At 40.5% G+C, this 15,137-nt stretch overlaps 2 long non-coding RNA genes across 2 annotated transcripts; one reads left to right on the forward strand and one right to left on the reverse strand.

Annotated features, from left to right (window-relative positions):
• Positions 1 to 742: 742 nt before the first annotated feature.
• Positions 743 to 4,839, reverse strand: LOC140706616 (uncharacterized). Its single transcript, XR_013543537.1, has 2 exons — positions 4,660 to 4,839; positions 743 to 1,054 (listed from the first exon to the last, which is right to left on the reverse strand). It is a non-coding gene; the product is annotated as an uncharacterized LOC140706616 (long non-coding RNA).
• A 2,144-nt stretch (positions 4,840 to 6,983) lies between these two features.
• On the forward strand, positions 6,984 to 11,081 carry LOC140706051 (uncharacterized). Its single transcript, XR_012085759.2, has 2 exons — positions 6,984 to 7,163; positions 10,770 to 11,081. It is a non-coding gene; the product is annotated as an uncharacterized LOC140706051 (long non-coding RNA).
• Positions 11,082 to 15,137: the final 4,056 nt, after the last annotated feature.

Raw genomic sequence — 15,137 nt, forward strand, 5'->3', positions numbered from 1 at the left:
ATAAATTAAATAAATATACCTACCTTCTAGTACCACTATCAAAATCATCAGTGTTTCTAGAGTGTGTTAAGTTGTATTTCCACAATGATGGGTGATCAAAGATATTGAAGATTTACCAAGTAATATTTCTACATTGTCACCTTAACCAATTTCCATCCTCTGTGGCTCCTTCTTCAAATTACAAAAATAAAACCCACTTAGCAGTACACATTTATAAAAAGTTAAAACAATTATTTATTGCAAGGAATCAGCGCAGTTTGGCTGTGAGGTGAAAAAATAAGTCCTTTCTGTTTTCCAATGAAAATCTGTGGACAGCAGGATCACTGAAATTTCAGACACTTGAATGCAGATTTAGTAGGTAGGCATGAAATAGTAAGGAGCAATAAGTAGAACAGTACACAATCCCCCCATGCTTTTAGTAAAATGACTTTAATACTCTCCAAAGTAAAAATGTTTTCCACATGTTTATACCCAAGGAAGATTCCTAGAATCTCTCTCTCTCCCTGTGTGTGTGTTAAAGCCCCTTTTGATTTTCCAGGCATCCTTCATAGAGCTTTGAGCCATAGCCTTCTCAACATCTTTCACAAACAGAATCGTCAAGTTAAGAAAGTCAAAGTGACCATCCGCCCTCAAATGCCTAGAGACTTTTGAAATAAGCTTGCAACTTAAAAGACCATGTGCCACCAATCTTCAACATCTCCGGCTCCTTCTGCAAAATACAAAAAACACCCACTATGAAGTGTACATTTTAAAAAAAGTTAAAACAATTATTTATTGCAAGGAATCAGCACAGTCTGGCTGTTAGGTGAAATTTCACTGAGATTTCAGACGCTTGAATTCACATCACAATCAGGGCAGCTCAGGACCAAATAGGTCCAAAGCCGAACTGTCAAAAGGGTGCTCCAGAGAGAGCTGCGAGGGAGTGCTAATAGTTTATGAATTAAACTCAGTTTCAATACTCAGAATCCTCAGTGCTGAAAAAAGTGTTAAGAAATTCTAAAATGTTGAGCTTGCTGAGGATGTCTTGCCTGCCTGGCATAGTTAGTCCATTTTCCTGCAACACAGAAAGGGGAAAGAAGGGTTTATTTCTTTGCACATCTAGTATAAGTGAAACTCTAACCATGGCACATGTAAAGCAAAAGGCTACATCGTTTTTGTTTTTTTGTCTGAATGCAGTCAGAGGGTTAGAGCAGGTCAATATACAGCTATGGTTCTCAACCTTAGTATTGGTACACCACAAGGAGATGTGCTGAGGCCTCTGCACCATGCCCAATATACATAGGCTTGTATTTCTGCTTTTAACAGCCATACCAGTGTGAAGTTCACAGAGGATACCACAGTAGGGTGCCTCATACTGGAGGAACTGTACAGGGCCCGTTGTCTTTCAAAAGCACAAAATACTCTAAAGGGCACCTCCCCTCCTGGACATTCTTTGTTTGAACGACGGTCATCAGGAAGACGATATAAATCTATTAAAACAAGGACAGACTGATTTAAAAACCATGCATAATGGGAACTTGAGTGTCTTGTTATGCCCAACCTGTAACAAGGTTCCTAATAATTTAGAAGGGATGGTTTCCAGGGAGGCCGGCATGCAGAGGGGTAATCTCCCTAAGAGCCGTCCCACCTCTCTTCTTTTCTCTAAATATTATCATTTAGGAAAAATTGCAGGCCGGGGCAATGAACCTGAATCTCACCCTCCCTGAAACATCAACCATGTAGTGCACAAGGTACACAGCCCTTCTCCCCTACACCCTGTTCTGTGCCATTATTAGCACTTTTCTACCACAAGCAACAAAGAGATGTTTATAGTTTTGTTTTAAGTCATGGTTTCTATAGTTTCATCCTGAAAAGAGGTTTGAGACATTTGAACCCACATCAGAATCAGGTCAGCTCAGGACCAAATAGGTACAAAACCGACCTGTCAAAAGGGTGCTCCAGAAAGAGCTGTGAGGGAGTGCTAATGGTTTATGAATGAAACTCAGTTTCAATATTCAAAATCCTCAGGGCTGGAAAAAATGTTAAGAAATTCTAAAGTGTTGAGCTTGCTGAGCCTGTCCACTTTCCTGCAACTCAAAAAGGGACAAAGAGGGGTTTATTCCCATTTTTTTTTCTGAGCACAGTCAAAAGGTCTATCTAATAGTAGCAGCAACTTTGAATTTCCTGTTTGGGGATACAGATCCCAGAGACCCCAAACCAGCGTGGCGGTTGTTCTGTGAGATGTAGTCTAAATTCTGAATTAATATAAATAATAGTAAGAAATACCTAAAAACTTCAGCAGCAATTTATGTTGGAGTTATTTTAGCCGCATATGCAGCCTTTAGTAGATATGATGGGAGATACCTTTCTGGGGGTGAGGTGACTATCAGTAACCAAATATTCCTGACCATGTCTCCAATATCAAAGAGGACATCTCTTTATGACCAAATGTTCCTGCCCTGTCTCCAATGGCATCTCTTTGTTTAAGTGACTTTCCCCCTCTTTTTAGTCATTTTTGAAATTGCAAATAGTCTGTTGAGGCCCTGTTGTTCAAAGCAGGCTTGTTTTTAGTTTTCTGATAGCTGTTCAACTGTAAGTAAATGAAATATTTTTATTTTGTCTCCTACTGTCTCAGTGGGGGTTACTGCAGTGGGGGTTACTGAGCCTGTAGGGGCCAGCTGATGAGCAAAAGGGGGTGTACTAACCTTTGGGGAACTTGAAGCTATTCAGTTTTGTCAAACCTTACAATTAACCTGAGCAATTTAACCAAAAAACATTGAAGCTGCAAAATACAAAACAAGACCAAATTGATTTAAAACATTGCATAATGTGAATTGAGTGCTTTTGCAGCCTGGGGTAATGCACCTGAAATTCTCCATCCCTGAAAATATCTACAGTGCAGTTATAGTGTACCCTGAGACCTCTTTGCTAACCTGAATATTCAGTTATATAGCAGTCACAGCAAGGAAACTTCATTTTCATGACATACAATACTTTTACATAACTAAATGTATTAACTAATTGTATCATAGTTAACTTACTCAACAAATGTCTGCTAGACATAACCTGTCTTAACTAATGTGGGTTTTAAGTCTCAAAGGACAAGCTTCTCCCGCTTCTGAGATTATACATATTAGTTTGCTTTGTTTGGCTATTGGTCTTCAGAATTTAAGCATGCAGCTCCTTGGAAGGCTAGTTTCACAAAGTGTGTAGGATTGTTTTAATTCTTGAACAGAATGGCATCTTTTCTGTGCAGGCCTCTCCAGGAAGTTAGAATTCAAGTTAACTTTTTAAAAAAGTTGAACTAATGTCACCAGGAAGACGATATAGAACTATTAAAACAAGGCCAGAAATTCCCTGGGAGTGTGACAGCAATGATAAACCATCTCCTTGAACATTTCTCATATTATTAGGGTTGCCACATTTCACAAGCATCAATTTTTCGGGGGTCAGCATTCTTTATGGTCCAGCTCTCACTTCCATACATCGCTACAGGAAAAACCATATTTTTGACTATGTGGCCCTTTGTTGGCAAGGTGATATCTCTACTTTTTAAGATGCTTATTTGCATTTTCCCACATTCATGGGGATTTTGTTCTGTTTTAAAGGTGTTTGGGAAATGCCTAGACAGTGTCTGGATTCAGGAATGGTGTGGATTGGGGCATTTTCTAAAGAACACAGGACAGGTTGGCCCCAATCTGTATAATCCCTTTATTTGTGTACAGCGGGGGTTGGAGGCTTCTACACAACATAACTCAAAGATAAAATAACACAGAAATCATTCAAACAGGTATTACAGCTATTCTTAATAATCTCTTATTTCTTAATGTACATTCTGTTAGACTAGCATCCCTGAAAGGTAATGGAGAATGTTAACACAGGACATGTCCAATAGCTTTAGGAGACAATGCTGTGCTGAAGATCCAGCAGATGAGAAGCAAAAGAGGCTGGCAGATATGATGGCAAAATGTCTGAAAATAGACAGGGTCGAGCACAAAGAGTAGCATGCCTATCCTATACCCCCATCAGTCACAATACCTCCAGACAGGACTGTTTTGCACCAGCCCTGAGACTAGGCACCAAGAATTTCTGCCCCACTCATTTTAAAGGGATGCAGAAAATATTAAAACAAACACAAAGCAAAACAAAAACCTTCCACTGTGCAGAATGTTACTTTTAACAGTGGAACTTTTGTGTGTTATTATATTGACAAAAACAATAGAAAAATTTAAAAAAGATAAAAGACAAAAACATTGTGGCATTGTGGCCTCTTAAAGACTCTCTGCTAAAGTTGCAGCATGGCCCTAACAGAACTACAAAAAATATCTTTTGATAGGGGGGGCATTTCTTTCAAAACATTTAAAAAACAATAGGGGGCACAATTAAATAAAGCAAAAAATGTTTCCTCATGTTCATTTGTGTTATCTCAGAGAAACAGACCACCCCTCCCCCACGTGCTCTGTTGGGCCATTTAACCTTCACTATGCCTTTGAAAAGGGAGGGGGACTCTTCCTTTGAAAAAGCAGGGACAGGCATTCTAAAATCTTAACATTCCCCCACCCCCACCCCCCTTCCCAACCATTGCATAATGCTAAAAAACTTATTTTCCAGTGGACCAAATAAAATGGCTGCTCTATTTCTTCCCAGCCCCCCCCCCCAATTCAAAAGCACGGATCTTACCTCAGCCTCCAACAGCCATGTGGGGAAAGGAAAGAGATGAACGACCCGGGGTTTTTTAAAACCCACAAGGCCCCTTAGAACAGCCTATCAGCAGGCTCGTATCCATAGGCTGAGGCTGAGGAGGAGGAGCTGAAACAAACAGTTAAACTACTACAAACAGTTTTTGGACTACAGATCCCAGAATGCATCTGGGCTAGACACAGGGACTAGCCACTTTCATCGTTACATTCAAGACAGCAACACCCCCCCCCCTCTCCCCAGGTTTCTCAGACAGCTATACAATAATGGAATAGTGAACATGTTGTAACAGGCCTTGCAGCTGAACTGAACTGTAGATTGGAACAGGCGAACAACTCACTGGGTTTGCATTAATTATACAACATTAGTTATGTGGTAGCCCTTGGAGGGAAAATTTACATCCCATTTGCAGAGCACATGGATCTGATGTAGGTGGTTCTGTTCCTAGCATCTCAGGGTATTTAAAGAACGTGTATGGAGAAATGGATATGTCGAGAAAATGTACAGAGATAGGCTTAAGGTCAGCAGTGGAAAATATTTATTTTGAAACTTACATGGAAGTGCATGTATATTTCTAATGAATTAGACTTTACAGGTTCACATATCCTAATTGTGGTTTCAGTTGTCCTATATAGACTAAAAAGCCAGAGATATTTTCTTGTATTTAAATTTTTATTGCTTTAAATTCAGTCTAAGATTTAGACCCCTGAACGATTGTGCAAGTAGATAGCAATTAGAGGGATTGTTCTTTTTAAGATTTAGTAGGATAGGAAAAATTTGAAGGACAGCTGTATTGATATAAGGAGGATGAATGGAAAGAAGGGGATTTTGGTCATATACTGCAAGATTCTGCATGGATTGCAGAATAAACCTTATATTTAATATATTGATGACATCTCCGCATCAAATTGTGTATCTACTGTCTACCGTAGGTTTCCCAGACACACACATTGCATCAACCTCGAGAAAAGTCAAACATTAACGCCGTAGAGAAGCTCTATTCATTCAGCAAAAACAAGATTGTGGCGCTGATCATCAACTTCTTATAACAAAACTCTGGCAAAGAAAGCTGCAACTACTGTACATTTACAATAGTTTCATACGCTAGCAAGATTATGCTCAAAATCTTCAAGGAAGGCTTCAGCAGTATGTGGACTGAGAAGTCCCAAAAATAAAATATGGATTTGAAGGGAGTCTAGGAACTATAATGCTAACATGCGCTGAATTAGGGAGAAAGTCAGAGAGTTCCAGAAAAACAGCTACTCCGTCATTGACTACGCAAAAACCTTTGTGTGGACCACAGCATACTATGGGCAAATCCTTAAAGAAAAGGGAGTGTCTGACTACTTTATCTAACTCCTTAGAAAGCCTCTATGTGGGATACGTGCCAACAGTTAGAAATGGCTATAGAACAACTTATGGGGTCAAAACGGGGAAAGGAGGCCGACAAGCCTGTATGTTGTCCCCCAGCTTATTTAACTTATATACAGAATACATCGTGTGAAAGGCTGGACTGGATGAATCCCAATCCGTAATTAATATTGCTGGAATCAACAGCCTCAGATAGACAGATGATACCCCTTTGATGTCAGAAAGTGAGGAGGAATTAAAGAACCTCTTAATGAGGGTAAAAGAGGAGACCGCAAAAATGGTCTGAAACTCAACATCAAAAAACCTAAGGTCACTGCTGATTTTTCCAAACGGGCAGGCCTGTTGAGTATACCACCTTAATAGCTTCATCTTTTAAGATTTTAAATAGTTCCAATGGCATGCCATCACATCCACTGTCCTTGTGGTTAGCCATGCTTTCTAAGTCCCACTTGACTTCACTCTCCAGGATATCTGGCTTAAGGTCAGCAATCAACCTATCTGGGGTTGTCCAAGCCATCCAGATCTTTCTGGTATAATTCCTCTGTGTCTTTTTGCCACCTCTTCTTGATGCCTTGCTCTGTTACCGCCCTACCATTTTTGCCCTTTACCATGTCCATCTTTGCATAAAACTAAATTTTAACAGCTCCAATTTTCTTGAACAGCTTTCTGGATTTCCCTTTCTATTATTTTCCTCTATTTCTGTACACTGTTTGATTAAGAATTTCCTCTTGTCTCTCCTTGCTATTATTTGGAAGTCTGCATTCATTTTTCTGTAACATTCCCTATCTCCCATGGCCACAAACAAACTTCAAAATATTGTACAATTCATTCCATTATTGTATAGCTGTCTGAGAAACCTGGGGGGAGGGGGGGGTTTGCTGTCTTGAATGTAACGATGAAAGTGGCTAGTCCCTGTGTCTAGCCCAGATGCATTCTGGGATCTGTAGTCCAAAAACTGTTTGTAGTAGTTTAACTGTTTGTTTCAGCTCCTCCTCCTCAGCCTCAGCCTATGGATACGAGCCTGCTGATAGGCTGTTCTAAGGGGCCTTGTGGGTTTTAAAAAACCCCGGGTCGTTCATCTCTTTCCTTTCCCCACATGGCTGTTGGAGGCTGAGGTAAGATCCGTGCTTTTGAATTGGGGGGGGGGGGCTGGGAAGAAATAGAGCAGCCATTTTATTTGGTCCACTGGAAAATAAGTTTTTTAGCATTATGCAATGGTTGAGAAGGGGGGTGGGGGTGGGGGAATGTTAAGATTTTAGAATGCCTGTCCCTGCTTTTTCAAAGGAAGAGTCCCCCTCCCTTTTCAAAGGCATAGTGAAGGTTAAATGGCCCAACAGAGCACGTGGGGGAGGGGTGGTCTGTTTCTCTGAGATAACACAAATGAACATGAGGAAACATTTTTTGCTTTATTTAATTGTGCCCCCTATTGTTTTTTAAATGTTTTGAAAGAAATGCCCCCCCTATCAAAAGATATTTTTTGTAGTTCTGTTAGGGCCATGCTGCAACTTTAGCAGAGAGTCTTTAAGAGGCCACAATGCCACAATGTTTTTGTCTTTTATCTTTTTTAAATTTTTCTATTGTTTTTGTCAATATAATAACACACAAAAGTTCCACTGTTAAAAGTAACATTCTGCACAGTGGAAGGTTTTTGTTTTGCTTTGTGTTTGTTTTAATATTTTCTGCATCCCTTTAAAATGAGTGGGGCAGAAATTCTTGGTGCCTAGTCTCAGGGCTGGTGCAAAACAGTCCTGTCTGGAGGTATTGTGACTGATGGGGGTATAGGATAGGCATGCTACTCTTTGTGCTCGACCCTGTCTATTTTCAGACATTTTGCCATCATATCTGCCAGCCTCTTTTGCTTCTCATCTGCTGGATCTTCAGCACAGCATTGTCTCCTAAAGCTATTGGACATGTCCTGTGTTAACATTCTCCATTACCTTTCAGGGATGCTAGTCTAACAGAATGTACATTAAGAAATAAGAGATTATTAAGAATAGCTGTAATACCTGTTTGAATGATTTCTGTGTTATTTTATCTTTGAGTTATGTTGTGTAGAAGCCTCCAACCCCCGCTGTACACAAATAAAGGGATTATACAGATTGGGGCCAACCTGTCCTGTGTTCTTTAGAAAATGCCCCAATCCACACCATTCCTGAATCCAGACACTGTCTAGGCATTTCCCAAACACCTTTAAAACAGAACAAAATCCCCATGAATGTGGGAAAATGCAAATAAGCATCTTAAAAAGTAGAGATATCACCTTGCCAACAAAGGGCCACATAGTCAAAAATATGGTTTTTCCTGTAGCGATGTATGGAAGTGAGAGCTGGACCATAAAGAATGCTGACCCCCGAAAAATTGATGCTTGTGAAATGTGGCAACCCTAATAATATGAGAAATGTTCAAGGAGATGGTTTATCATTGCTGTCACACTCCCAGGGAATTTCTGGCCTTGTTTTAATAGTTCTATATCGTCTTCCTGGTGACATTAGTTCAACTTTTTTAAAAAGTTAACTTGAATTCTAACTTCCTGGAGAGGCCTGCACAGAAAAGATGCCATTCTGTTCAAGAATTAAAACAATCCTACACACTTTGTGAAACTAGCCTTCCAAGGAGCTGCATGCTTAAATTCTGAAGACCAATAGCCAAACAAAGCAAACTAATATGTATAATCTCAGAAGCGGGAGAAGCTTGTCCTTTGAGACTTAAAACCCACATTAGTTAAGACAGGTTATGTCTAGCAGACATTTGTTGAGTAAGTTAACTATGATACAATTAGTTAATACATTTAGTTATGTAAAAGTATTGTATGTCATGAAAATGAAGTTTCCTTGCTGTGACTGCTATATAACTGAATATTCAGGTTAGCAAAGAGGTCTCAGGGTACACTATAACTGCACTGTAGATATTTTCAGGGATGGAGAATTTCAGGTGCATTACCCCAGGCTGCAAAAGCACTCAATTCACATTATGCAATGTTTTAAATCAATTTGGTCTTGTTTTGTATTTTGCAGCTTCAATGTTTTTTGGTTAAATTGCTCAGGTTAATTGTAAGGTTTGACAAAACTGAATAGCTTCAAGTTCCCCAAAGGTTAGTACACCCCCTTTTGCTCATCAGCTGGCCCCTACAGGCTCAGTAACCCCCACTGCAGTAACCCCCACTGAGACAGTAGGAGACAAAATAAAAATATTTCATTTACTTACAGTTGAACAGCTATCAGAAAACTAAAAACAAGCCTGCTTTGAACAACAGGGCCTCAACAGACTATTTGCAATTTCAAAAATGACTAAAAAGAGGGGGAAAGTCACTTAAACAAAGAGATGCCATTGGAGACAGGGCAGGAACATTTGGTCATAAAGAGATGTCCTCTTTGATATTGGAGACATGGTCAGGAATATTTGGTTACTGATAGTCACCTCACCCCCAGAAAGGTATCTCCCATCATATCTACTAAAGGCTGCATATGCGGCTAAAATAACTCCAACATAAATTGCTGCTGAAGTTTTTAGGTATTTCTTACTATTATTTATATTAATTCAGAATTTAGACTACATCTCACAGAACAACCGCCACGCTGGTTTGGGGTCTCTGGGATCTGTATCCCCAAACAGGAAATTCAAAGTTGCTGCTACTATTAGATAGACCTTTTGACTGTGCTCAGAAAAAAAAATGGGAATAAACCCCTCTTTGTCCCTTTTTGAGTTGCAGGAAAGTGGACAGGCTCAGCAAGCTCAACACTTTAGAATTTCTTAACATTTTTTCCAGCCCTGAGGATTTTGAATATTGAAACTGAGTTTCATTCATAAACCATTAGCACTCCCTCACAGCTCTTTCTGGAGCACCCTTTTGACAGGTCGGTTTTGTACCTATTTGGTCCTGAGCTGACCTGATTCTGATGTGGGTTCAAATGTCTCAAACCTCTTTTCAGGATGAAACTATAGAAACCATGACTTAAAACAAAACTATAAACATCTCTTTGTTGCTTGTGGTAGAAAAGTGCTAATAATGGCACAGAACAGGGTGTAGGGGAGAAGGGCTGTGTACCTTGTGCACTACATGGTTGATGTTTCAGGGAGGGTGAGATTCAGGTTCATTGCCCCGGCCTGCAATTTTTCCTAAATGATAATATTTAGAGAAAAGAAGAGAGGTGGGACGGCTCTTAGGGAGATTACCCCTCTGCATGCCGGCCTCCCTGGAAACCATCCCTTCTAAATTATTAGGAACCTTGTTACAGGTTGGGCATAACAAGACACTCAAGTTCCCATTATGCATGGTTTTTAAATCAGTCTGTCCTTGTTTTAATAGATTTATATCGTCTTCCTGATGACCGTCGTTCAAACAAAGAATGTCCAGGAGGGGAGGTGCCCTTTAGAGTATTTTGTGCTTTTGAAAGACAACGGGCCCTGTACAGTTCCTCCAGTATGAGGCACCCTACTGTGGTATCCTCTGTGAACTTCACACTGGTATGGCTGTTAAAAGCAGAAATACAAGCCTATGTATATTGGGCATGGTGCAGAGGCCTCAGCACATCTCCTTGTGGTGTACCAATACTAAGGTTGAGAACCATAGCTGTATATTGACCTGCTCTAACCCTCTGACTGCATTCAGACAAAAAAACAAAAACGATGTAGCCTTTTGCTTTACATGTGCCATGGTTAGAGTTTCACTTATACTAGATGTGCAAAGAAATAAACCCTTCTTTCCCCTTTCTGTGTTGCAGGAAAATGGACTAACTATGCCAGGCAGGCAAGACATCCTCAGCAAGCTCAACATTTTAGAATTTCTTAACACTTTTTTCAGCACTGAGGATTCTGAGTATTGAAACTGAGTTTAATTCATAAACTATTAGCACTCCCTCGCAGCTCTCTCTGGAGCACCCTTTTGACAGTTCGGCTTTGGACCTATTTGGTCCTGAGCTGCCCTGATTGTGATGTGAATTCAAGCGTCTGAAATCTCAGTGAAATTTCACCTAACAGCCAGACTGTGCTGATTCCTTGCAATAAATAATTGTTTTAACTTTTTTTAAAATGTACACTTCATAGTGGGTGTTTTTTGTATTTTGCAGAAGGAGCCGGAGATGTTGAAGATTGGTGGCACATGGTCTTTTAAGTTGCAAGCTTATTTCAAAAGTCTCTAGGCATTTGAGGGCGGATGGTCACTTTGACTTTCTTAACTTGACGATTCTGTTTGTGAAAGATGTTGAGAAGGCTATGGCTCAAAGCTCTATGAAGGATGCCTGGAAAATCAAAAGGGGCTTTAACACACACACAGGGAGAGAGAGAGATTCTAGGAATCTTCCTTGGGTATAAACATGTGGAAAACATTTTTACTTTGGAGAGTATTAAAGTCATTTTACTAAAAGCATGGGGGGATTGTGTACTGTTCTACTTATTGCTCCTTACTATTTCATGCCTACCTACTAAATCTGCATTCAAGTGTCTGAAATTTCAGTGATCCTGCTGTCCACAGATTTTCATTGGAAAACAGAAAGGACTTATTTTTTCACCTCACAGCCAAACTGCGCTGATTCCTTGCAATAAATAATTGTTTTAACTTTTTATAAATGTGTACTGCTAAGTGGGTTTTATTTTTGTAATTTGAAGAAGGAGCCACAGAGGATGGAAATTGGTTAAGGTGACAATGTAGAAATATTACTTGGTAAATCTTCAATATCTTTGATCACCCATCATTGTGGAAATACAACTTAACACACTCTAGAAACACTGATGATTTTGATAGTGGTACTAGAAGGTAGGTATATTTATTTAATTTATTGTGACCAGGTACAACAGCAGCCACACATAAATATGGCGGATCTACTCGGATTACCCGCATGAGCCATGAGGTGAGGTTAAGGAGCCTAACGCCCTGGGATCCCCGGAAGGAAAGAACACGAAACCGGGCCTTCTCGGCGGTAGCTCCTCGCCTCTGGAACAATCTCCCTCCTGAGATCCGTGCGGTCCCCACTTTGGGCACTTTTAAAAGTCAATTAAAAACATGGCTATACATTCAGGCCTTCCCTCCAGTTAATATCTGTCTTTTCTGTTTATTCTCTCCTTATGTATTTTCTATTCTATTGTTGTATTCTGTTTGTGTGTGCTTTTTTGTATTGTGGTCTTTTAGACCAGATGGGCAGGGTATAAATCAAATAAATAAATAAAATAAAGATCCTCCTCATCTTCATCATCACCCCACATCAGAGTGCAGGATGACTTTTTTGCACTTTTCAGCGTCTGCTTTGGCTTTGTGGTAAATAGGAATAGGGCTTCTGCAGATCTGCATTTTATTCTTAGATTTTCTGGGTCTTCAGGCAAGCTCTCTCTGAGACTTGGAGGGGGCACAGGGTCATGAAAAACCCCACAAGCCCCTGGTAGCAACCTTGGGGGGGTGCAAGTGTCCCAGTCTCTGCAAAGAGCTGTGAGCATGCACAGAAGGTCCCTGAAATCCCCGCTGTGGAATTTCAGCCCCAGGCAGCCTAAGGGCTTGCTGAGACATGCCCCTACGGCCACCCCTTTTCTAGCCAAACCCCCTTCAGCCTCGCCCAACCTTCTGCAAATTACAAACAGGTCTTTAAGTTGCAACCTTTGTTACTGCACATTCTCTAGTGAAACCCTTGGGGTAAATTTGAGTTGCTGCAATGAGAAATCCTAGTTTCTATATAACAAGAGTAGAAATCGTGAGAAAGGTTTGAACAGCTATATCGTAACAAAAGGTTTGTTTGTTTTAACCATTGCTTTAAAATTGTCTCCTATTTAGAAGGTCTAATTATTTAATTTATTGTTACACTATATCAGAAGGGACCCGAAATTATTCATAAGAGAAGAGATTTGTCGTTGTTTTTTAACCACGGCTTTAAAATTGTCTCCTATTTAGAAGGTCTTACTATTTAATGTATTGTTACAGTATATCAGAAGGTCCCCAAAATCATTCGTAAGAGAAGAGGTTTATTGTTGTTGTTTTCTAACCATGGCTTTAAAATTGTCTCCTATTTAGAAGGTCTTACTATTTATTGTTACAGTATATCAGAAGATCCACAAAATCATTCGTAAGAGAAGAGGCTTGTTGTTGTTGTTGTTGTTGTTGTTTAACCATTGATTTAAAATTCTCTCCCATTTAGAAGGTCTAATTATTTAATTTACTGTTACAGCATGTGAGAAGGGCCCCCAAAATCCCTGGTGTGAATTTCAGCCCCCAGCGGCCTAAAGGCATGCTGAGGCATGCCCTACGGCCACCCTTTCTAGCCAAACCCCCTTGAACTGCTCCCCATTGGTCCACAGGGCCGTGGGGGGTGGCACAACCCCTCGGGGACCAATCCTCAGGCCACCCTAGGGTCACGGGGGACCCCAGACTCTAGGAATACACCCTATAGGCCCACGGTGACCCCCACAACCCCCGACGTCACCGCTCGACCAGCCCCTTCCGCCGGAAGGGGCCTGGGTCGAGCGTGGACGCCGGAAGTCCCTCCCCTTCCGCTGCAGGGGTCCAAAAGGGGGCGTGGCACCTGTCAAATTTGAGTTTGAATAAAGCTACCATTACCCTACTACTATTTAGAATCAACAGACTGTAGAAGAAAACCAAGAAACTAGTAAATCTAAAATCTGGTAACTATGAATCAAAGCATATCATCATCATCATCACCACCACCACCATCACCACTTTGGATGATGAAGCCCTAGCATGGATAGGTAACATTTTGGACTTCAGCTCCCAGAATTACCCAGGCAGCATATTGGTTAAGTATTCTGTACATGGTAGTTCTGAAAAGTAACTTTTCCAATATCGGGGGGGGGGGGAATCTGTTAATGAGAAACATGCTTCCTTCCCAGAAAGAACAATCATAGAACAGATCCAGAGTATATGAACAGAATTAACCAATGAGCATTTCTGACATTTAACAGAAATATACTTTGGTTTCAGGCTCTTTAAAACATTTAAATTTATGTAAATAGAACTACAATATTCCTTTTCTCCATAAAAAGCTAAATACATTTCATTGTGTACATGGAGTTTGCTTATTATCGTATATCAGTACAACAAGCCATATGTTATTCACACTGCCAAGATGTAGGATAACAACGGTGTCTATTTCTTCTAAAGCAGTCCTGGGAGGAGGGGAGGGAGGGGGGCTGTTTTTGATTTTTTGAAAGAAATGGATTTTAGTGAAGCTAAGCCTCATTTGAAATCTTCAAAGATCAGAGGGAGGAGGTTGAAGAACTGATAAAACATCTGACTGTGAGGTCATAAGAAGTATATTTTCCAATTTGACATCCTTAGTAGCCTAGAATGGCAAACTACTGTATCTACTACAGTAATTGAGCAACACGCAGCCACCCTTCTTGTTTTTACTAACTCCAAAAGGCATAGGGGTGGAATTCAGATCAGGATCACCACTCATGGGGAAGGGATGCTTACTCTGACCTCCTCTCCTCCTTCTCTCATTGCAACTATTTCTCCCGGCTGCTTGTTTTAAAACTTAGTTATATCCTGGATGGGTACAGTTTCTCTGTGGGGATGTCAACAGGGATGATTTTGTTCAGTTCTCATTTGGGGAAGATTATTCCACACTGAAAGGACAGATCCTGAAGCTGAGGCTCCAATACTTTGGCCATCTCATGAGAAGAGAAGACTCCCTGGAAAAGACCCTGATGTTGGGAAAGTGTGAGGGCAAGAGCAGAAGGGGACGACAGAGGACGAGATGGCTGGACAGTGTCATCGAAGCTAGCAACATGAACCAAACTCTGGGAGGCAGTGGAAGACAGGAGGGCCTGGCGTGCTCTGATCCATGGGGTCATGAAGAGTCGGACACAACTTAATGACTAAACAACATCAACAACAACATTCCACACTCACATTTCCTAAATTAATATTCAAACTCGTCAGGAGTGATCCACCCAAATTCACACAATAAACTCTCTATTGTCTTATTATCTTTAAAGTAGAACTTCTGGGGCTATTATATCTGTTCTGCTTAAGCCTCAGGAGTTGTTCTTCCATCTTTGTCCAGATTTATTCCTCAGAAACGAGGCATGAGGATTTACATGACCACTTTTCACTTAGCAAATTCAATACAGTTTTATCTTGACCCTGC

This window comes from Pogona vitticeps, chromosome 3 (genome assembly GCF_051106095.1).
Source record: "Pogona vitticeps strain Pit_001003342236 chromosome 3, PviZW2.1, whole genome shotgun sequence".
Taxonomy (NCBI): domain Eukaryota; kingdom Metazoa; phylum Chordata; class Lepidosauria; order Squamata; family Agamidae; genus Pogona; species Pogona vitticeps.